Genomic DNA, 22,915 nt, shown 5'->3' with positions numbered 1-22,915 from the left:
GTGACCCGGCCTCCTGTCCCCTCGCAGGTGCTGCGCCTGCTCTCCTCGGAGGAACCGGCCAACAGAGAGACCAAGCACCTGGCAACCCACTAGGGCGAGATGTCTGTCCTGCAAACATCTGGAGCCTCGAGGGCCTGTCCAGGGAGGTAAGCTGCACAACTGTTTCTCACTCACCGAGGTGCTCTTGGTCATTTCCCTGCCTACAGCCGCCCGAGCACTTGTGACAGCCCAAAGCCACCACCGGCCAGTGGCCAGTGTCGCCCTTCCTGGTTTGGCTCCATGCAGCCCACCTGAGCCTCACCCTCACGCAGACCCCCAATCTCCCTGGTTTGGCTCCATGCAGCCCACCTGAGCCTCATCCTCACGCAGACCTCCAATCTCCCTGCCAGGCCCGGGCTGTGCTGTGCCTTCTCTCCGGAAGGTTCCTTGAGGCCGCCCTGACCCACGTTCCTGGGCACTCAGCATTCCTTCGGGGGTGTGCTTACAGCCCCGGGGTTTCCTGTGGCGGTGCCGGCTCGCTCCCTGCCTGACGCGTCACTCCTCAAGCACAGAGGCCGCCCCTGACACGTGTGTCCCCAGCACGCGTGGACGGCAGCGCTCCTTCCTGAAGGTGAGTGAGTGAAGGCGAGGCCGTGGGGCGGGTCCCAAGTGGTGACAGATACTCCCTGCGAACTAGATGACAGCTCGGTGTCATGTCAAGAGGCTTTCGAGTCAGAAAGCTTAGGCTATCCCACGCTCATTACCTTATGTGTGCGACTTAACCTGTCTACACCTCCGTTTCCTTATCTGCAAAATGGGGGGTGGGGGTGCCTATCTGACAGGATTACTGTGGGGATCAATGCGCGCAAAACATTTAATGGGCACCAGGCCTTAAGAAAACATGCCACTAGAACAAGGAAGGCATCCTTTTTGGGGGGAACTTGTATGCATATATGCATAGCCCATGGACACAGACAATGGTGTGGTGACGACCTGGGGGGAGGGGGGAAGTGGAGGGAAAATAGGCAACATCTGTAATAATGTCAACAATAAAAAATAAACTTAAAAAAAGGAGGTAGTTTGCTTTAGTTCCACAAAAACCAATAGAGAGCTAAACTGATTGTCTAGAATTCTGCAGCCCCTTGTCTTCATTTGCCCCCAAGGGGAGAGAGTTTGAAATGGGGGTGTATCACATCCCCCCGCCGGAACCACTGTGGATTGAAGGGAAGAGAAGGCCCCACACATTTTCCAGCAACAGCAGGCCAGACCGTAGCAACAACTGGTGCAGGTGAGCAGAAGCGCGTGCCACAAACATGGGCACCATCTGTCTTGGAAGACGCGGAACTTTCTTTTTAAAAAAGGTGGCTCTTTTCGGAGGCTCTACCCGTTTCCCGAAGAAAGCGATCACCGATCACCGTCTCTCTTTAGGCAATGGTTTGAGGCAAAACTACAAAATGCTATTGCTGGAGTCACCCAGCCCAGGCATTTCTCCTCCCTCCCCCGCCACCCCCCTCGGGCCGCCCCGCCTCCAGCTCACTGGGGACCACCTTCTCTGGTATCCACTGCTGGCTTCTCATTAGCGCTCCAGGGAGGCAGGGAGATGTAACCAGACCGGTGGGCGATGGTATCAGCTGCCCCCGGTGACTGGCACTTGGACTAAAAGCCTCCTCCCGCTCCTGCTCTGTGATTGAGTTTCCCTCTCCCCCGGAGCCCCTCCCTCTCCGAGGCAGTGTCTGTGCCAAAGGGCTGGGCGCTCACCCCAGCACCTGCCAACGGGAACAGCCTGCTTGTCTGAACTCAAAAGCCTCTCTCAGTCGAGCAGACGGCTCTGTGGCCCTGGGCAGGCTGAGAGCCGAGGTCGGAGGGACTTGTAGGCAATTCCATTTCCTTAGTCCCCGGGGGTCGGGGGGAAGAAGTGCCCCGCGAGGAGGGTAAGACATAACCGTGCCATCTCGCTGTCCCCGAGAGACCCCTGGGCAGTGGTCAAGGGGTCTGAATGAAGCGAGAGGCTGAGCAGACACAGTGCAGAATGGCGATGAGGCTGGGGAGGGAGACAGGGCTGTCAAAGGAGCCGAGACCCTAAGTGTAGCTTCCCATAGACCTAAGGAGCCCCATATTGCTGACAACCAACAGGCCGAGGGGGGCAGGGGTAGGGGGTCTACTGGACAGAGCAAAACTCTGCTCACAACCTGTACACAAAAGTCAAGAGAAGCTATGACTTCCATGGAGTTTGCTTCTTACCATGGCCCTCTAGTCTCCTTAGGCTGACAGACTTGTCAGCCGGCCCATGGGGTCACTTAAAAAACAAAATGGCTGAGCAGAGCCCAGTCACTGCTCCCATGACCAGAGGCAGCTCAGCTGCAATGCAACCGAATTCCAGCAGAAATCCTGGCCAGTTCATGAACCCACACGTCTTCATTTTATTTCCAAACAATAATAAATGTGGAACTCACATCTCCGAGGACTAACATTTATTGGGATCCCACCGTGTGCCTAACCCTCACAGAATGCACACATTCCCGGGGGGGGGGGGGGAGGAGGGGGGTGTTCCTCTCTTTCATTTGCTCCAAATCTCAAACTGGAAACTCAGAATTGCCTGGCCCTCCCCCTTCTTCGCTTGCAGTCAGCAGTCACTAAGCACTTCCTGTCAGTTTCGCCTCCAAACACATCTCCATTGGATTCCACCCTTGCTCAATCATCCGCGTCTACTGATACTTCAAAGAGCAGCATAATGACCGCCTCCCGCACATGGCCCAGGGAGGGTCAGCCTCCTCTCTGTCTTCCTGCTCCGTGATCCTATTCCTTTCTATCCTTTCGGTCATACACTATCATCTTTTCTTAAGTAGCTATCTCCCTGATAGACTGTCAACAGCTGGCAGGCCAGCACCTGTCCAGCACAGGTAAACTGAAGGAGAAAATTCTGATTCAAGCAAGTGAACTGTCATGTACACAGTCCAAGGACCCGATTCTCGCCCGGGCTGAGGGCTGCAAAGCCTCCGGTTCCTGGCCAGTGGTGGACCCAGCATCATTCCGTATCTCTTAGAGGGAGTAGGGGATTCTGCTGTCCGTGACTCACTTGGGATGTCCCCAAGGCGGCAAAGGGCAACCTCAAGCACATCGATATAACGGACGGGATGGCTTCCATTTTCACATACCATTGCCCGTCCCTTCACATCTGTAGGACTGCCATGCAACCCCCTCGAATGCCTGCATTCCTCCTGACAGAAAACCGTGAGCATGTTACGAGCCTCTCCTGGGGGAAATGGTTGTTCAGTTTCATCATCCACTGACCTTCCTGTCAACAATGTGTTCCTCTCACATCATCAGATAAGCTGCCTCTCCCACACACAGCACTCGCGGCCAATGTCAGGTGTCTGGACGTCTGCCTGGGCGACCTCACCTGTCATAGACCACATTTCTGAGGACCCCGAGACTAACAGGAACATGGCTGCAGCGCTGACTCGGCCTCCGGACCCGGGTAGGACAATTCACAGAGAAAATAAGGACTCCAGTTTTAATTTTCACTTTTATTCAGTCCGTTTTCTTTTCAATGGGATGGCTTTTAAAGGCACAGAGAGTTCTGATCCTAGCCCCCCATATCCCTGTCCATGAAGGAAAGAAACTATTGCCCTTCCCAATGAGGCACGTTTCCTTCACCAACAGGCCAACTGAGGGTTACTTATAAGACACAGGTGTGGCATGGGGGCGACTAGACTTCAGATTCGCCTGTGAGAAATGGGATATTGGGTGGAATGACTTCTCTGGTCCCTTCCCAGTAAGACCCCACATTCTGATCACAAATACCGCATTTCTCTTTTGTCTCCGTAGCTGGGCGGTGAGACACAATGAGCACTGGCTGAAAGAGAGGGCGGTGGGCATTTAAAGGAGAGGCTGTGGGTTCCAGAGTCTCCTTTTAGAGTTGGGAGAGTGTTTTAGGGTTGGAAGTTCTGTATCATTTCGTTTGCTCCATTCAAATCTGAAACCTCAGCTGGAAGCTCCGAAGAGATGTCTGGTCTTCAGGCTCCATGTCTCTGTGCGTAGAGACCTTGGTGCTGGGAGAACATGAGTAGAATCCCAGCCCAGCAGAGCAGCGGAAACTCTTCCCGCCCACTCCCCTCCCATAAGCAGCACCAGATGGAGTTCACTTGGGATCTTAGAAAGTAAAGAACGCAAGACCCAAATTGGTGCTTTTGCCATCACCCAGTGGTCAATGGGCTGGGAGGGAAAATCAGCGCCTTTCAGTAAGACTTTCTCTAAGAGGGACCTGCAGCCGAGGGTGGCCTGGCTGGGCGAACATGAAGCTGAGTAAGGCTCACCGCACACTGCAGCTCTGTCCAAGGCCCTGCCCGCCACAGAGTGGCCTCCGTGGGCTATCAGAGTCTCCTTTTCAGGACACAGTTATAGACACATTCTTCCAGAGCAGAACATTTTCTTTAATAGCCTGGGATTTCTTCCTACCCTGTGGTTAGAGACCCTGGAGACTTGGGGCTGTTTTCCCAGGGTACACACACCTGGTACTTCAAGGATCCAACAAAAGGTTGGGGCAAGTTCTGTCGGTCCAGTTGGCTTATCCCAAATCATACAAGGTCTAACTTTCAAGCAAACAACCCCCTGATACATCAACCCTTCATTTAGAAGCCAATGACAGTGAGACGTTTTAGAGAGAGAGCGGCCACAGCAGTCTCAATGCCCAGACTGCCATTTCTGGGGGTCATCGCTATGAGAAATATTGCTCGAAAAGGCCACCCCATGAAAGGATCTGATTTGCCTGGTTGGAGTTCTACTGCCCCGTGTGAGCAGCTGAGGACTAATGTTCCTAGATGCCATAGTCTTTGTCAACTGCAAAGAGACAAAGTCCCTCCTACCCTCACCCCCTTTGAACTTCTCCCCGGAAGAAGCAGTAATGAATTGTGGTTCAAGACAATGATTGGATCAGTGCCCCAGAATTTCGCTTTAAAATGGCAAAGGGGTGCTCTCCTATTCTCCTACCAAATTCCCAAATAGTTCAAGTTGAACACACACACACACACACACACGTGTTCACACACACACACACTATGACTGGGAAGCAATCTCTTGGTAAACTGAGTGGCATTTAGAAAGTTCTGCCAAGTTAGAAGGTTAATTTAGAGAAAACAACCAAAACTGCTGCCTTTTTCAACCATAAGAAACAAATGCTGCTTCAGCTCCTTTAAAGGAGCTAGGAACAGCGTGTGTCCCCCCAACCCTGCAGGGCTACCCAATCAGAGAGCTGGGACCCACCAACACTGAACTACGCATGGCCGTCTCCCCACTGTGGAACTGATATCCTTGCAGCTCCACAGAGGGACTCAAACCCCGTCACCTTTGTCCATCTCACCGCCTCCATAAAGGTCCTGAAACTTCCAGGAAACCAGAGCCCAGGGAGGGAGAGAGGCAGGAGGATGTGACGTGCAAATAGATCCGTGTGTGCTTCCACGGGAAAGTCAGAAACACAGACTACTCAGGTAGCTACTGATGATGGAGGCTCACTTTCCATCCATCCATCCAATCAGAAGACAGATCTGAGAGGACATCTCATGTCGCTGTCCAAGAGCCCGCCCCCAAACTAGGAAGTGGGCCGGGAGCTACCTGACTTGACCTAATCCCAGCGATAGAAGTGGTGGAAGAAAATCTACACACCTCCGCATTGAGGATGGAGGGACAAGAGTCAGAAAAAAAAAACTGGCAAGTGCTGGGACGAAGCACATTTTGGGGGTCCGGGGAGCAGAGAGGAGGGGAATACCCACACACATATGCATACGTGCACGCATCCATGAGCGCACACAAACACAAATATTAGGTCCATGTAAATGCTCTCTCTTCCCATCCCCTTTCCTTCAAATGGGTCCCTCTCCCACCTTCTCACTTCAAGCCACCCGAGAGCCCCTTTACTGTATAGAACCCTTGCTTTTAAGGTGAACGTGTAGCCGAGAAAATGTCTTTATGAGAATGTGGCCTTGCTATGTGCTGCTCTACGCGACTTCACCCACCGGCCGATCTTTCTCCCTACATGTTCTCAAAATGACCAATGCAGTAACACTCACACGGAAGCTGTAGGCACTGCCTGGTGGCCACCCGAGTTCGCAGGGACCCTATGACATAATCAACATCTGGAGTTCCAGCCCCAGGGAGACTGGCCTCGACTCCAGAGGGAGCCGCCGTTCACGGATTCCTGCCTTCGTTCATTTTTATCCCGCTCCACAGTGCTTGGGAAATAAGATGGTTTTGCGACCCCCCGGGGAGTTTGGATCCTGCCCGCACATTGCCCTTTCTAGCTGAAGGACTGCAAGGCAGCTACCAGCGCGTTACACGGACGCCTCTTGACTTCGGAGTAGTTTTCAATTCATCAAACACTCGGTAATCTGCTGGATGGAACACAGTTCTGAGCGCTTAGCGAAAAGCACAGCTGCCTCTCTGTTCCTGCAAATTAACCGGAGTTCGGGGAGGAAGAAGACGGAATATTAACCATGACCTTCCCCCAGGACGGCTCCTGTAAGGGTGTGTTATGTACTGAACACTGAGATATGTACCGACTGCTCCACACTGAAATTTCCTCAGCTTCTCAGCTTTACCAAAACCTGGAATTTCCCCCTTATCGTTTAAGACGCAGCTCAGCCATCTCCTGTCCCCAAAATCACTCTTGTCTTCCTTGAACACCCTCACCTGCACTGCTACTCATGACTCCAAGGTCCTTTCTTCTCAAGATGACCGTTAGCCACTGCCCCTCCCAGGGACACCTCCTTATGCAAGTCACGTGATCCATGGGCACCCAGTTTAATAAACAGAAAAATGGAGAGAAAATGATCAGCGAGGCTCTTTCCTCACAAGCTTGTCTCTGTGCATCTATCTGCTAAAAATGAACGGTTTTCCCATCATTTCACTCATTCTCACACCAGCTCTGTGCGGTCAGCTGGATAGACAGGACTATTCATTTTACAACTACAGAAACCCGTGCTCACAGCAGTCCCAAAAGCCACCTAATTTGCAAAGAAAACCACTTCCTCCCTGGAATGCTCTCCCCACCTCCCAAGCGCCCTTCCCCTGATTTGGGGGGGCCAAGGGTTGCCTTCATGATACCTTATCAGAAAAGGTTTTCTGACCCCCATCCTATTTCCCCACTGGTTCTTTCTCTTTTATAACATTAATCAAAATGTGTAATTATTTTCTGATTTTTTTTGTCTGCCTTCCCAGCAGAGTCAACAACTCTGCTAATGTGGTAGCACCTCTGCCTCAATGATGACGGAAGCCCAGTCCCAGCGCTGGTCCCAGCATGTGGAAGATACTCGACAGATCTCTGCGGTCTTTTGACTTCTAATTCCGTATCCCTTCCACTCTAATGAAGAAAAATCCTTAAGAAACTATTTCTCCAAACTGACCCCCATACGTAATCCTAGAACCAAATCTTGTCCTCATTACTATTCAGTCCTGAACATGGAACGTCGGTTTTGTGAGTAGGAAGGGGCAATCGGAGACGTGGTCCGAGAATTTCATGTAAGCGGGCAATTACGAAAACATTAACCAGTATGTGTGATGCTCTAAGTATTCCATATCAAAATTAACTCATGAAACTTTCACAGCGACCCTAGGAAGGAGGGCCACTCTAGTATCCCCTTTGGACAACAGGGACATTGAGGGCTGGAGGGCAGTATTGCCCCCTTCCCTCCAACTTTGGGAGAACCACTGAAACTGTCCCTTCAAGGTCACGGCAGCCTCCTCTAAGTGCCCATGCTGAGCCTCCTGCTTCCCCTAAAAAAGCCATTTCTTTGTCTCAACATATGTCTTGTCTTACAGGTGTGGGAAAGCCACACCCCAGAGGGGGTGTGAAAGTGCTCTTTCCGCCCCACCCTACCCACGCCTACTGCTCCCGCCTCAAGCCTGCCCCCAGCAGGACCTGTCTGTCTCCATGTGCTGGGTCTCACCACAATGGACTCCAGGTGGGGCTGTCTGGAACCCCAGGCACAAAATGACAGGTGGTCCCAGTGCTTGCAGGGGACTGCCCACCCGGAGCTCTGGCCTGCTGGCCAGGGTGTGGTTAAGGGGATCCGACGGGCCGCCTCTATCCACTGTGGTTGTCTTTACTGGTGGCCCACATGGACCCTGCCCAGCTTTTCTCAGCCTGTCTCTCCACTGCCCCTTCTCTCTGGACCCTGGAGATGCTCTGAGTAGCTCTATAAAGCCCGGGTGGGCGAGGGGGCTGGGTGAGGGCAGGGGCTTTCTCGGAAGCCTTGGCAACGTGGAACAAGAGTCCTGCATCCGGGGCGTGCTTCCTCCAGGGACTTCCAGATCAGATCCTCACTCGTTTCCCTTCTCGCTCTCCCGCCCACCGACTCCTCTCTTATCTTTTACACTGACCCGCGCCTGCTGCTCTGCCTTCTCTAAGAAGCATGCCTACGCTGGAAACAGGAGCTGGTGCCCAGCTCGAGACCCAGCAGCCACGGAAGCTGGCCTCGCTTTCCCGCTGAAGCCCAAATCAAGGCTTCCTAACCCCCATGACATTCATAAGGTCCCCAGCTCACAGCCCAGGGACTTGTAGGTAGAGAAAATGCTGCCACCCAGCACTGAACTTCAATAAGCATCCCCGTGCCTGCCCCCGACTCTAGAAGCACCTCCAAATCTAATGAAGTTTGCCAGAGGCTTCCTGGGCCCGCCTGCCCGTGACTTTGAGAGGGCCCCTGCCCTGTGCAGGACGCGACCATGGTTTCTACGCTTCTCCCTACAGCTCACGTTCAGAATGAGGGAGAGCATCGCCCAGGGTGAGTCACGTGGAGAGAAGCAGATCCTCTTTGAAGGCTGTAGTGATGCCACCAGTTCCTAGTGGTCTTCCTCCTTCTCTGGCCCTTCCTCCTCGGCCTCCATTCCCCTCAAGCACCCCCAATGGTCTAGTCTTTCTTTCTCCCGGTCATGGAATAATTACATGCAAGCAGATACTTCACCAATTTCTACCGGCAGGGCAGATCTCTCCCAGAGCTCCAGACTCGGGTGTATTCTGCAAGCGTATGCCACTAACTCGCGCCCCAAACCTAACTCGTGTCCCTCCTCCAATGCCGGCTTTCACAGGAAGTGATCCCTGTTCCTCAGCCCATCCCCAGCTCGTCACTGTGCTCCCCCATATTCATCCCAGCCGCCCCAGTCCTAGCAACCGGCATTTCCCAGGGGCCCTCCTGATCAGTCCTCACTCCTGCCATCTCCTAGCGCGTGTCCCACGCAGCAGCCAGTGTCTCTTTGTTTAAAAAGAAGAGAGAATAAAATATGTTATCATTTCTCTCTCCTGCTTAAAGTCCTTCAATGGCTCTTCAAGGCTTCTAGGATAAAACAAATTCTAAGCCTGGTCTGCAAGTTCCCACGGCACTTGGCTTCCTCTCCTGGCCTTGGTGTGTGCCATTCGCTCACACACCGCCTTCCGGCCAGGTGCCCCACACACCTGCTCTGTTCACGCAGGTCTCTATTAGACTGGAGCTCTCTGAGGGGGACAGTCTGTTAGCCTGACACTTTTTGTACCCCCAGTACCTAGCTAGTGCCTGGCACACAGTGTTCAATGGGTATTAAATGAATGAATGGGTGAATGAATGAATGAAGGAAGGACGGACAGACAAACCAGGCCCTGTTCCAGAAGTGCCAAGAGTGGCCAGAGTAAACCTGGAGCCCAAAGCCAGCTCTGCTGGGATAGGCCTCCAGCTCCCCGTACCAAGCATCGCGGCTCTGTTAAAGGCACAGTCAAGTGAAGCTCCCTGTACCAAACATCGCGGCTCTGTTAAAGGCACAGTCAAGTGAAGCTCCCTGTACCAAACATCGCGGCTCTGTTAAAGGCACAGTCAAGTAAAGCTCCCTGTACCAAACATCGCGGCTCTGTTAAAGGCACAGTCAAGTAAAGCTCCCTGTACCAAACATCGCGGCTCTATTAAAGGCACAGTCAAGTGAAGCTCCCTGTACCAAACATCGTGGCTCTATTAAAGGCACAGTCAAGTAAAGGAGGGGCCCCAGCTTTTTATTAAAGGCACAGTCAAATAAAGGAGGGGCCCCAGCTTTTTATTAAAGGCACAGTCAAGTAAAGGAGGGGCCCCAGCTTTTCATTAAAGGCACAGTCAAATAAAGGAGGAGCCCCAACTTTCCCAGTTAAGACAGAAGCCCAGGAGACTGGCTAAGCCTGAGGTGGGGTTGGGGAACACAAGTTCCTCTTTCCTAGAGCTGAAGGCATTTGTGACTGCAGCGAAGCCGCTGTAAGCGACGCCTCTGCACCCCCCCTTTGCGCCAAGCACGGCCTGGCCTCCTCCTCCAAGTCCGGCCCAGCCCTGAGGGTGGGGAAGCAGAAGTGGGTGCAGTCTGGGAACAGGAGCTGCTCGGGGCGGTTGCGGCCAGGTGGCTGCAGGTGAGGGTCAGAGTTGCCTTGAGGGCTGGGCCAGGTTGGGTGGCCCCCACCTTCCTTCAGCTCAGACAGCAGAGCTGAGCCAGGCTGTGAAACTGCAGCAGGGGGCTCAGGCAGGCGGCCAGGCCTGCCCTCCGAGGTTGGGTACAATCTGGTAGAAACATCGAGCCAATGTGCGCTGCTACGTGGCTACTCCATGCTGAACGCTGAGCCCGCTCAGAGGGTTGGACGCCTGGGCCCTGTGCTCGGGGTCCGGTGGCCCATGTGGCTGCAGGGCCAGCGCACCAACCCCTTAGAATGTCAAGGACAGAACATTCTATTGGCAGTTGAAAGCGGCAGTTGATGCCAAGGCTCCGAGCAGGCAGAATTCACAGTCCAGGGCAGGGCGCAGACACCCCAAAGAGGAGCTCGGCAAGGGGAGGCCCCTTTAGAGCCTGCAGACAGGGCTGGGAAGGGCTGAAGAAGAGCCGGGAGGCCGGCCCAGGGGCCTGCAAACATATGAAAGGAGACCTGAGGGTCCAGAGCACCCGAGGGATGGAGCATCCACACAGGCCAGTGGGCCAGAAAGCAAACCGACCACTTTGTGACTCTGCTGGGGGCCTGCCCTGGAGAAAGGAAACCCAGCCTCTCCCCCAAGCGCTGGGCTGACAGGCTGGCTCCTCAGGGGCAGGCGGCGTGGCTGCCTCTGTCTCCGGAGCTGAGCTGGTGCTTTGCAAAGAGTGCTGACTGGGAATATGACAAGCCTGGGTGTATCCTCTCCACGGGCAACAACATCATGCATTCATTCATTCAACAAATACTTATTGAGCACCTACTATGTGCTGGACGTTAGGACTGTAAGAGTGAGCAGAAGGACGGCCCCTGCCAGATGATAACAAGTAGCTCTATAACACTTCCCCAAGAGATGCAAGTATCTGACACTGAGAGGGTAAAGCCCTGATCGAGCTCTTTAAAGCAAAGGAGGGGAATCTAAAAGCTGAGTTAAGAACTGCTTAGCTGAAGTGGGCAAGAGGAGGGGGGGGGGCGGCGTTCTAGGTAGAAGAAACTGCAGGAGCAATGAGTGAAGGGGGAAGCGTGGCGTGTTTAGGACAGCAAGGTATAAGGCGTTCAGGTGCTCCGAGAGAAATGAGGCTGCAGAGGCAGCAAGCCTGGGCCAAACCACGCATGCTCGTGGAGGCCATGACCAAGTTTTCTTTTTGGAGTTCATGTTGAATTGCTCTGGTCTTGATGTTGAAGCCAAAAGCACAACGGCCAATGGCAACACTAGAGCAGGGCCAAATACAGAAGGTTAGACCGTGCCCATGTACACGTCATAGGGAGAAATGAGTATCGTGTATGCCCAGCAGGTCCTGCCCCCGCCGCTGTTAAGAAACCCCCATTCTTCTCCCTGGCATCAGTAATGAAGACAAAAACATCAGGTACCTCAGGCACCTCAGGCACAGAAACCTACCAAGGGTTGAAGCATGGTTTCAGCAATAACCGAGGGACGCTGGCAGTTTTGTTGTGTATGTGTGTATATGTGCGCATAATTCTCCAAGTCCCGTGTATAAAGTGAGGCAGAGGAGATGGAGGGCTGTCTCGTTTAAAGATGGAGGACTTAAGACTTAGAGCGACGAAAGAGCTTGCCGAAAGTCACAAAGGAAAAAGAGAGATGAAGCCTGGGGACCATCTCCTAGCTCATCTCCCAGCGAGCTTTCCCTACATAGCACAGGCCTACCTGTGCTTGGAACTGATATTTGGAAAGAAAGGACAATTAATTTACCCCCAAACTGCATTCCTATATGCATATGAAAGTTGGGTACTGTACTGACCGAGTTCTACTCTACGTTTGCAAGTAAAGACATTAAGCACTAGATAATTGACTCATCTCCAACCTAAAGGGGCTTTGCTCAAAGCCAAGAAATTCTCCAAGTCCTAAAGGGGAAAAATGGAAGCAGGGCCATTGGGGAGAGCGCTAAGGAAATGATGATGATGATGTAAACCCACCCCCATACTATCTGCGTGTGTGATGCCGTTAACACTCAGACCTATTCGCTAGGGAACCTGAAAAATTCCGGGTGAAGATCATCTGGAAGACAGTGTGGGCACATCTGCCAGGGAACAGATGCCCTGCCCACTCCAACCTGTCGAGCAGGGGCCCCGCTCAGGCCGCGTGTACATGGGTTAAAGAGGGAGGGAGAGGCCTGCAAATGGTTTGGAAAAGAGAATCTGAGAAATGCAAACACAACAGCTTGTGGGTGAGCACACAGGGGCCAGACGAAGCCCTGCCCTCCTGCCCCTGGGCGTCCCTGCCCTCCTGCCCCTGGGGCGTCCCGCCTGCTTCTACTTACCAGAGGCCCTAGCATCCCCAAAGTCCTACTGCCTGCCTGGTGCTTCTCAGGATAAGCTCCCCCAGTGGCTCCTGTGTCGGGCCCCGAGGCCAAGGCTATGCATGGCACTCTGAGATGCTGACAGCCTCACCTCATTAAACCACCGCCCCCCCAGCACCGTGCGCAATCCAACCAATTGCTCTCTCTCCTCTTCTTCCAAGCACCCAGCTTGCTTCCTCCAGTTCCCACGCCCCCTCCCCCCAAAAAAAGATCCCCAAGAAAAAGAGACTTGGCCTATCACATGTCCCTTCACAGCCGAACTTGGAGGCCCTCTAAAGCAACCAGGGTGTAGCCCTTCCCAACCCAGGCTCTCTGCGGGGCCCAGAGGCGGGCCTCAGTCCTAGACAGCGTGAGCAAGCAAGCGTCAGAGCCCGGAAGGGCGCCGCTGTTCCACGCTGTTCCACGAGGAGACAAAAGCAGGGGCTCCAGCCCTTTGTGCACAGACTTCTTCCCAAACTGGCATTGGCCCCGCTCTGTTACTCCAAAATGAGCTGGACTCAGCTGTGATGCTTGAGAAAGTGAACCGTGTCCTCCAGTCTTCTTTTAAGGAATGCAGACTCTGAACTGATCCCAGGGGGCCCCTAGCCACCCGCCACGCTCCCCCCGCCCTCCGCCCCAGGCGGCTGCTCTGCTGCGTAGGGGGTGTCTGCTCCCAGCAAAGTCTCACAGAGGCCAGACTGGTCGTGGGCAGGGCTCGCCCGCATCCCTCTTCTTGGCTGACTTCCCTGAACTTTCCCACTGTCTTCTCTCTGCCTAGTGCTTACAAAATTGTGGGGTGCCCGGCAGCTCTGGTTGGGGGAACGGGGAGAGGTGGGCACGTGGTGAAGGAAGGGAAGATGAGACGTTTCCCCAAGACAAGAGCACCGCAGCCAAGGCAGGCTCAGCCTCTGCCCACCGTCCCCCTCTGGGCAGAGACCCCCGCCCCCGCCCCCGCCCCGCCCCCCGCTTCAGACTCCAACCCCTTTTCTGCACTCAGAAAACTGTTTTCATAGCCTTCCTGAGTCGAAGGGAGGGCAGGTTGCCGCCCACCCCTCCCATGGCTGGGGTTTTGCATTGCCCCGCATCCTCACTGATCCTTTGAGATGCCCTCCCCGGCCCGGGGACAACCCAGGAGCCTTCCCATGTGGCTGCGTGTTCCAGTCCTCGTTTATTCTGCTCATTTTTGGACGACTCCACCCCTTCCTTCTCTCCTGTCTTCTCTCTCCCTTTCTTCTGACTTCTTCTTTCACGAGATGCGTGAACTAAAGGGGATGATATTGATCCTGCTCACCAGGCGCATGCTCCTATTTTCCTTGGCATATTCCACAGCCCGCCCAGGCCACACAGCCCCGAGGAAGGCTCGGCATTGGGCAGGGGACCGTTCTAGAGCATCGCGGTATTTCCTGCCAGGGCCAGGGCCCTGCACCCACCTTTCCTTCCAGAAGGCTGACAGCCCTTGCTCCTGACATCCCTTTCTTCTCACCCTTCTTTCAGAAGCCATGTATGTTTCCAACCCAGAGCACAACTAGAAGGTTGTGCAATCAGAGTCTCTTGTATAATTCCCTTCATGTCTCTAAATGGTATCTTCTTCTCTAGACCTCAAGTTGAAATAAATCCCCTAGACCAGTGGTTCTCAACCTTCCTAATGCCGCGACCCTTTAATACAGGTCCTCATGTTGTGGTGACCCCCAACCATAACATTATTTTCGTTGCTACTTCATAACTGTAATTTTGCTACTGTTATGAATCGTCATGTAAATATCTGATATACAGGATGTATTTTCATTGTTACAAATTGAACATAATTAAAGCATAGTGATTAATCACAAAAATAATATGTAATTATATATTGTGAAATATTTCTAATTACAAATAAATGAAATTTTGTCTTGAAGCATGGTGTAGCGTGGGTGACAGTCTTAATATAACAAACAGTAAAACACATTGCTACATTTTGCTACACCAAGGAGCGGTGTCTCGATTCCTAAGACCATTGGAAATATGTGTTTTCCGATGGTCTCAGGCGACCCGTGAAAGGGTCATTCGACCCCCAAAGAGGTCGCGACCCACAGGTTGAGAACCACTGCCCTAGACTCTCCAGGAAAATCTTCTCATTCCTCCGCTACCATCCACAAACACTGACTGAGCGCCATGCCCAGCTGGGAGAATTCATGGAGGGGCCTGCAGGAACCCTCAACTCGCTCCTCACACCCCTAGAGAAAGTCTGCAGTTACTAAGGCGCGAGGTCAGGGCTCTAGTCACATTTTCACTCCGTTGGAAGTTAAAACCTTTAACTTTCAGGGGCTTAGTTTAGGAAATGCAGCACTTGTTTTCAAGCATGTGCTATGGACTAAATGCTCATTTTATATTTTGAAAATTACGATGCTTTGAACGTGTGTGTGTGTGTGTGTGTGTGTGTGTGTGTGCACGAGCGTCTCTGTGTGTGGACAGAGCCACCGCTATGAAACTGAACACGCCACCGTTTTCATCTACTATCCAGAAGTGTGTGCTCATGGTTTGCTAGCGCCCTGGGATGGTGAGAATAGAGGGGAACTGTCCGGTCCTTCCCTCAGCCTCTTCTCCCGGAGGGATCCAGAGGCATGACTGGCTTCCATGCCAACGCCGTGGCTCCTCCCACGTCCTCCCTCTTCCTGGCTGGTCCTGGCTCTCCAGCCACCCCGCTGTGGGGTGGCACCCAGGGCCTGGGCACCCTGGGACCTAGGTCACTGACAGAGGTGCCGTTTGGCAGTTAAAGTTGGGGCAGGAATAAGACACTGGGAGGATGCATCCCAACCCTCAAGCGGCTGCACCCCGGGGTCTTCTCCTCTAATTGTGACCTGCTCTTGCCAGGGCCAAAATCAGAGCGGTGGGGCCTTCTGTGCCTTGTCCTATGAACTTCACTTTGATGCTGAGGGTTGCTGGGCCCTCCTCTCGAGCCTCTCCTCCTCTCTGTGGTCCGATGTTGGATGTCTCACCTCCACTACCCCCTCGGAGGGCTAGAGCCCTTCCGGTATCTCCTGCTGTTAGCAGCCAGTCGGAGCCCAGCTCCAGGCCCCTGCCCTGAGCCCGGGGGAAGAGGTCCAGCCTTCGCATCTGGGTTCTCTGGTGCCAGGCGCCTCAGTGGGGTGCTTCTAGAAGAGAACTCATGCTGCTACCCCCAAAGGACTCTGTCCTGCGGGTCCCCTAGGATCGGGCCAAAGGAAGGAATCATCCCCACCCCCCCGTCACATGCCCGCTGTCACATGCTCCAAGACCCCACGTCTGTCTCCTCCGTTGAAGGAAGGGAGGTGACGAAACCAGGTGTGAGTGCAAAGGAACGCTCCAGCCTGGCTCTGCCTGGGCACAATAGGGAGGGTGAGGGGGAAGGGACGCTCCGGGCTGTACTGGAAGTTGCTGTTCTTTGCCAGAGTATGAGAAGAAAAAAGTGAAAATCAGAGGAACTCTTGGTCCCTTTTCCTCTGATTTGGGTTCTTCATGGTCTTTGGGGTCGCCTGCAAGCCAAGACCCAAAGTGTGAGCGCGCTTCCCCGGGGGGACTCGGCCTGATGGTCCTCCCTCCACATGGGGCTTCTCGGGGCACGTCAGGGCCATGGGCCATGGTCAGGGCCCCGGGCTGCTCCTCACGTTAATACTTGGCGGAGGAAAACGGGTATGCTCTGAAGCAGGAAACCTCCCCAAGGAGCTGCAAACCCCAAACATGCATTTCATTCCACCAGCACTTATTGAGTACTCATTATGTGCCAGCTGCACGGAGCGGCAGTGGGTCCGACAGCAGCCCCCGCCCGCAACGAGTTCACGGTCTAATTGTGAAGAGGCAGGAACGGGGGGGATCTGAGGGACACCGGGCTGTCTCGGAAGGGGCTGGCCCACGCCGGGGGGAGCAGCAGCCCCCTCCTTTAATTACCCGGTGACTGAGACAAGGCCAAGCTCGGGCAGGTTTCGGGGACAGACCATTCCTTTCGCCAATCTCTTTGCTATCTGCTAGGAGTGACATGAAGATGTGTGCTCGGTTTCATTTTGTTTAATTTATTGGGGTTTAAAAAAAAAAAATGTACGCTCAAGTCTTCAGGTCTGGGCCGCTGAGAACGTTTTCAGGAAAGCGGTAAGAATGGAGATGTAGGAGTGAAAGGTGTTGAATGGCTGCGGGCCCCACCGCCTTGTCCCCTCCCTGTAGTACAGTGTACCATGGTTTTCTTGCACCAGCGACAGGACAGAAAGACGCTGGAGTGCTGCCGGTTCTCACGGAGCCCGCTCGCTCTCGGGGGCATGTCATTACCGCGCCCTGTTGGAGTGGGGACGAGGCTGCTCACGCAGACACGCGTAAGGAACGTGCCCTCTCAGCTCCGAAAACACGGTTCCGGAAGCAAACATATGAAACCAGGGGAATCTGGAACCCGAAGGGGGCAAAAGCTTTCCTCCCTTCATCGGGATGACACCCTTAAGATGCCAGTTGCCAATGATTCTGATACACGAAGGGTGGTTTCCGCCCATCACAGACCTGAAGCGCCATCCATGTTTTTGCTGTGTTCTTTACTCGTTCAGATCCGTCTAGCGGAGGTGTTTTGAGACTGGAGTATATTCCGAACCCTCGAAGAAAGATGGACAAAGTTCAAAGCCCTGGCCTCACCCCGGCGAACTTTCCCTTTATCACTAATCTTCTCCATCAGAGGCCCCCCGGCCTTGGCACGCTGCCCTCTTCCCCGGAACAGATGTGGATTTCTAAGCCTCCCCGTGATGGTTTCCACTCGGGACTTTTTCCGCAGTCACCCCGAGGTCCTTTCTGTCTCTACCCGCCTCCTCACTCCCACCCCCTAACCACCAGAGGCCTGCTTGCTGCTGCCCCTGGTACCAGCTTGGCCTCCGCTCTGCCCGCACACTGCCTGCCTTTCAAGGCCTCCCCTCCTCCCTCAACAAGCAGCAGTCCAGACCACAGCTGCCACCTGAAATGAAGCCTTTTGTAAGGGTTGCCCTGGACAGGGACGGAGCCTCATGAGTTGGTCTTATGACAAATCCAAGACGCTTGCTGCTGGAAGCCACCCCCTCCCGATCTTCATTTCCAAATGACACAAAACAACGCCTGCAGGCCCTTCTCTCCCAAGCTCCGGGCTCTGCCAGCACACCCAGCTCTCGCTGTCCGCCGTCCCCTCCGCCTAGCGAAGCCCCCACGCAGACCTCCCCCTGCTCAGTAACACAAACTTGGGGAAAGCATCTCTCTGGCCACCCAAGTGGAAGACCTAACAGTTACCCCCACCTACAGGAGTCGGGAACATGGGCCTCATCTCTCTAGAATGCAGGAGAAAGAAGGAGGCCCTGTCTGTGACCCCAGTGCCTTCTCTTGGCAATATGGACCAGTGGGGCTGAGCACCCACCGGCTGACGATGCTTCCTGGATGAAATTGGGCCTCTAGAGGCCAAGGAGCCCTCCCTCAGGGAGGCCCCAGCAGCCTCCAGTCGAAAGCCCCACTGAGCACCTACCCATGCTTAGGACCCACGATGGGCACCCGCCCCCAAAGCGGCCGCCGGAGGATTCACTGTGGCAGGCAGGGTGGTCACGATGCAAGGGCACACGGTGCCCTGGGGGAGGGCAGCACAGCCAGAGAGAAGGAAAACCATCCAACTGGCACCAGGAAGAGCCTTCCCTCCATACTGCGAGGAGGCTATCACAGAACAGAGAACAGACGCTGCAAAGCACGCAGCGGCGGCGGCCCCGCCCACCTCTCGGGCTGGGCGCGCTGATCTCCGCAGCCCCCTTGGCCCCGAACCCCTGCTCCTGCGTGCATGCGTGCGGAGGGTCTGCATTCACTCCTGGCTGCTTACCACCACCTCGGGGACCTTGCGGGGTCCGGGTGCGGGGTCTGTCCTCACTGGCATGTGACAGCGCACAGCAGTGTCTAGCTACAGGCCCTGAATTTCTCCCATCAAATTCTCCAAGAACTGGTGCTCATCTGACAGCTTCCTTACCCCTGGGATCCAACAGCTACCCACCCCCCCCCACCCCCAAGTCTAATCCTGTGGGGACAGAACGGCATCGCAGGGTGGGAATGTGGCCCGAAGGGTAAACCAGAAAGGGAGTTCAGAGATGGGAGTCTCCTCTGGCCTGAGGGAGGGTAAAGTGTCATGTAAATTGCGAGGGCCCGCCCACCCCATGGCAGGACAGCGCAGAAGCAGATGTCCTGGGGGTGGCCTCGCGCAAGGGGAGGGGGGCCAACAGGATGACCGGCCACCGAGGAATCCAGGAGCCTGGGGACCCGGCCCAGCCCTCAAAGCCTTGGCCCAGGGGAAGTCTCGGTGGCCTGTGACTGCCAAGGGAGAGGGAAGCGGGGCGGCCGGCACCTGGACAGAAACCCTGTGAAGGCGAAACACGGGGTGACTTGAGGCGCTGAGCAAGGACTTCCCGGAGAATAAGCGAGTTGGAATGAAGTTGTCAGGGGTCAGGCCCTCGGGGAGCTCCTGTCCCAGAATTCAGGGGGGGTTCACCTACGGCGTGATGGAGGGTACCGTGTCATGTAAATTGCGAGTGCCCTGCCCACCTGGGACGGCAGGGCAGGTGGAGGCAGTGTGGCAGACGCCCGTGGGGGTGGCCCTGAGAAAGGAGGAGCCCACAGGACCGGGAGTCCCCGAGGAAACAAGGGGCGGAGGCTGGGGGGGGGGGGGGGGGGGACGGGTTTTAAGTTGGAACTAATTTGCTCCTCCCCTCTCTGTCCTCTGTCTCCTCTCTGCAACGTAAAAGCTGCCTGCATCGCACAGGCTATTTTACATAGTTCCCTTGTTTGACATACACTGATTCATGGGGAGGGCTCAGCAACGGGCCGTGGGCCGTCCCGAAGCTTCTTATGTGAGGAGCCTTGATTCCCCGCGCTGGGAGCACGCCAGCCCTGCTGATTTTCTCTCAGACCTCACCGCACTCCACCTGGGGCCAGTGTCTCGGGTGTTCTCCCAACTCGCTGGGTAGCTGTCCCAGCCACTCCCGGCCTGTGGTCCAGGCCCAGGCGCACAGCAGGTGCTCAGTGGACTTCGTAACCTGCCCAACCAGGAAAAGGGATCCGGCTGGAGATGCGAGGAGCTGCCTCCCAGCTTTGGCCAATCACTGGCCACGTGCACGTAAAGGATGTGGAGTCGATGGGCCTTGGTGCACTTACTGTAAAGTGGAACGCTTGGTCTCAAGCACTCTAGAGGCCTCTCTCGGGGAAAAAAAAAAAAAGCTGGATTTTTTTTTTTAAAGGACAAACCCCTCATCATCATCTAGATTTAATGAACATATGGGAAAGATAAGACCACAGAAATGTCTGTTTCAAAGGTGTCATTAGGTTGCCAGATTGGTCAATTTGATCAGTCCTGGTGAAAAGGAAAACGGGGGGCTTGCAACCTAGTTCAGTATCTGGTTCAAACTGTAGTCTGACTTGCCCACTCTGACTGACTTGGGCGGAGCTGTGGAGAGCCTCAGGGCCCGCCGCCCCACGAGTTCAGTTCAGGCTTTGGATCCGGAAGCCCCTGGACTAGCCGATCTGCGAAATAAAGGCTAAACTCTCCCCCTCAGAGTGCGGGCTGATCGTCCTCCCGTGCGTTCTGCCACAACACTAGCAGTTCTGTAGTTTAAAGCAAAGGACAGCTCTTCTCCTGAAACCAGAGGGGACTATTACGGGGGGGGGGCATTCACAAGTGAAACTGCTCTTCCTTTCTGGAGAGTCTCCCCTCATTCCTTCTCTGGTGAGCCCAGGCTTCCACAGCAGGCAAACCTCTGCCCGCCCACAAGGGCGCACCTCACATTCCATGGAGCTAGGCCAATGCTAAAAATGGGGCTCCCTTCAACTCCACCGACCGCTAAGAACCCCTGGGCCCTGTGTAGTGCAGCGCCTCCCCGAGGGGCCTTGTCCAGACGGAGCCAATGTCTGCCTCCTTGCCCCGCCTCCGAGGGCCGTGCCCCACCCACCACGCAGGCCCCTGTCCACGCGCCGGTGGGTCTGCCACGCCACCACTAGATGTGAGCGCCTTGAGGGCAGGGGCAGTGCCTCCTCCTTCCCTGCAAGGAGCATGCGCATTTTCAGACAGCTGCCCGAGGGATGACTCACAAATATGAGACGTTTTAATCCAGTCGTTAAAACTAAAGGACACTGACAAAAGGTGTGGGGGGTCGAGACCAGGACGACTTGGGGTGCTGAGTGTGGTGTGCCCACTGCAAGGACCCACCCAGCCAGGTGAAAGCACCGGGGGCTACAGACGTGAACAGCTGGGAAGATGTCTGGGGGAGTCGATGGCCATGTGAGCCCAGCCTGGGAGATGAGGGGGGCCAGGGCCCGTCATTCTGGAGAAGGCCACTTTTTAGGGGCCAGGAGGTTGGCTTGGAAGAACAGAAGGAACAGGGAAGGAAAGGGAGGAGGAAGTTTCAAGAAGAAAAGGCTGGAAAGTGAGTGCGGCTCTTTAACAGAGCGGTACTGGGAGAGCTGAAGGGAGTCAGGGTAATGCAAGACCTCCCGATCTTTGTCATAAGCAAGACTCCCCACACTCGTGTCCAGATCTCACCAGGAGACCAGGAGACGGGATTTCCGGAGGCTTCTTCAAACTCTTCATTTTGGTCAATCTTTTCTCCTTCAAGGGTGCCACTTACTTTCTGGGAGAACGGCCAGAGAGGCAAATTCCGTGACGGAAAGTCTCCTCAAAAGGACAAATTGGAACCCAATGCCCCCTCAGCTCTATGTCAGGTTGTCAGGGCACAGAAAGCGTGGCTTCCACGCAAAGCGAAAATGAAAAGTGGCTTTCCCAAATCCCGCGCACAAACTACATACACACACCGAGAGGCAGCCTCCCACCCCTCCAGGCCTTCTTGCTCTGCATTCGGCCTGCTCAGAGGACGGGGCAAACGCAGTGGAGGGAGTGGGGGCAGCGGGAAAGCCCCTTCCTCCGGAAGCTTGCGGCCTAGTGCGCATGTTGTCGTCCCTACAACCCCATGCAAAAGCTCCAAGGTTCTCTTGATTTCTGGAATCATCCACACCAGAGCTTGGGGACACTGAACTCACCAATGGCTGGCCTTACACTAAACTCCCTGAGCCTGTTTCTTTGCCTATAAAATAAAGAACTTCTCACGTTCTTTTGTGAGAACTGGAATAGTATGTGCAAAGCAGCTGGCACCGTGGCTAGCAGAGGCACTGCCAATGTCCCTACGGAAGCAACGTGGGGTGCAGGTCACACCCTAGCTAGCAAGGTTGGCAGGGAAAAGGGAAATGGCTTCCTAGAGAAAGTGAGACTTAAAATTAGCCTTAAAAGATAAACAGGAATTTAGCTGAACATCCATTTATTCATTCAACAAACATTTTTGGAGTGGCTAAGAAAAAAACGGGGCACTGGAAGATACTGGCAGCATTCACGGCGACTCGTTCATTTACTGCCATACCTTACGCAGGTGTTAAGGCCTGGATCCTTGGTCCAGGTAACACTGCTCGGCATCCAGTTTTCCAATCGGGTATCAGGAAATAAGCCAAGGTCCCGGCCCGGGTAATTCCTGGTTCTCATTTCCTTACATGATCGGAAGCACCAAAGAGGAAATGACCTGTGGCACGCAGCTCTAGAGCCGTCTGCATTTTTTCTTAGTGGCCCTTTCCCTTGTCAGCTGCTGTGGCTTCTTTTACAAGCAAGGTGTGGCATTTCCAGTTTAAGCAAAACTTCTTTCCCTCTCCTGTGCAATGGTTCTTAGCTTATGTTCTTTTTTACACTTGAAACCTGTATGGTTTTATTAAGCAATGTCACCCCAATAAATTCAATAAAAAAGAAAAAAAAAATCTCAGGTGCCAGATCTCCTCCAAAATGGTCAAAGAGCCAAAACACAGTGTCAAAGGCGAGCGCCTGAGGACTATCCTACTAGAGTAAGCCTATGTGGAGAGGCTGGCCACCATAAGTACGGGAACTGGCCTTTTTATTCTCCCTTGAATTCTCAAGTCCTTGTAGTATTCCCATGTGGCTGTACAAAGGTGACCCTGGAGGACATCCAAGACCTCTTTCTACGTCTCACCCCCTACTGTCCAGAGGCAGTGGGGATGGTCTGCCACGGAGCCCTCCTTCCCCCAGGGACACTCGGGGCCCTACACTGTCAGCCCCGTTGTCTCACTAGCTCTCAGCCTCGTGGAAATCAACTGGACCGACCACTCAAAGACTATGTGCTTTTCCATGTACCCATGCTGCTGCCTCGCTCCTGCCCTTTGGTCATGATTCTAA

Source organism: Plecotus auritus (assembly GCF_963455305.1).
Source record: "Plecotus auritus genome assembly, chromosome: 15".
In the NCBI taxonomy this organism is placed as follows: domain Eukaryota; kingdom Metazoa; phylum Chordata; class Mammalia; order Chiroptera; family Vespertilionidae; genus Plecotus; species Plecotus auritus.
The sequence above is the reverse complement of the archived record's forward strand: the minus strand, read 5'-3'. Positions refer to the sequence as shown.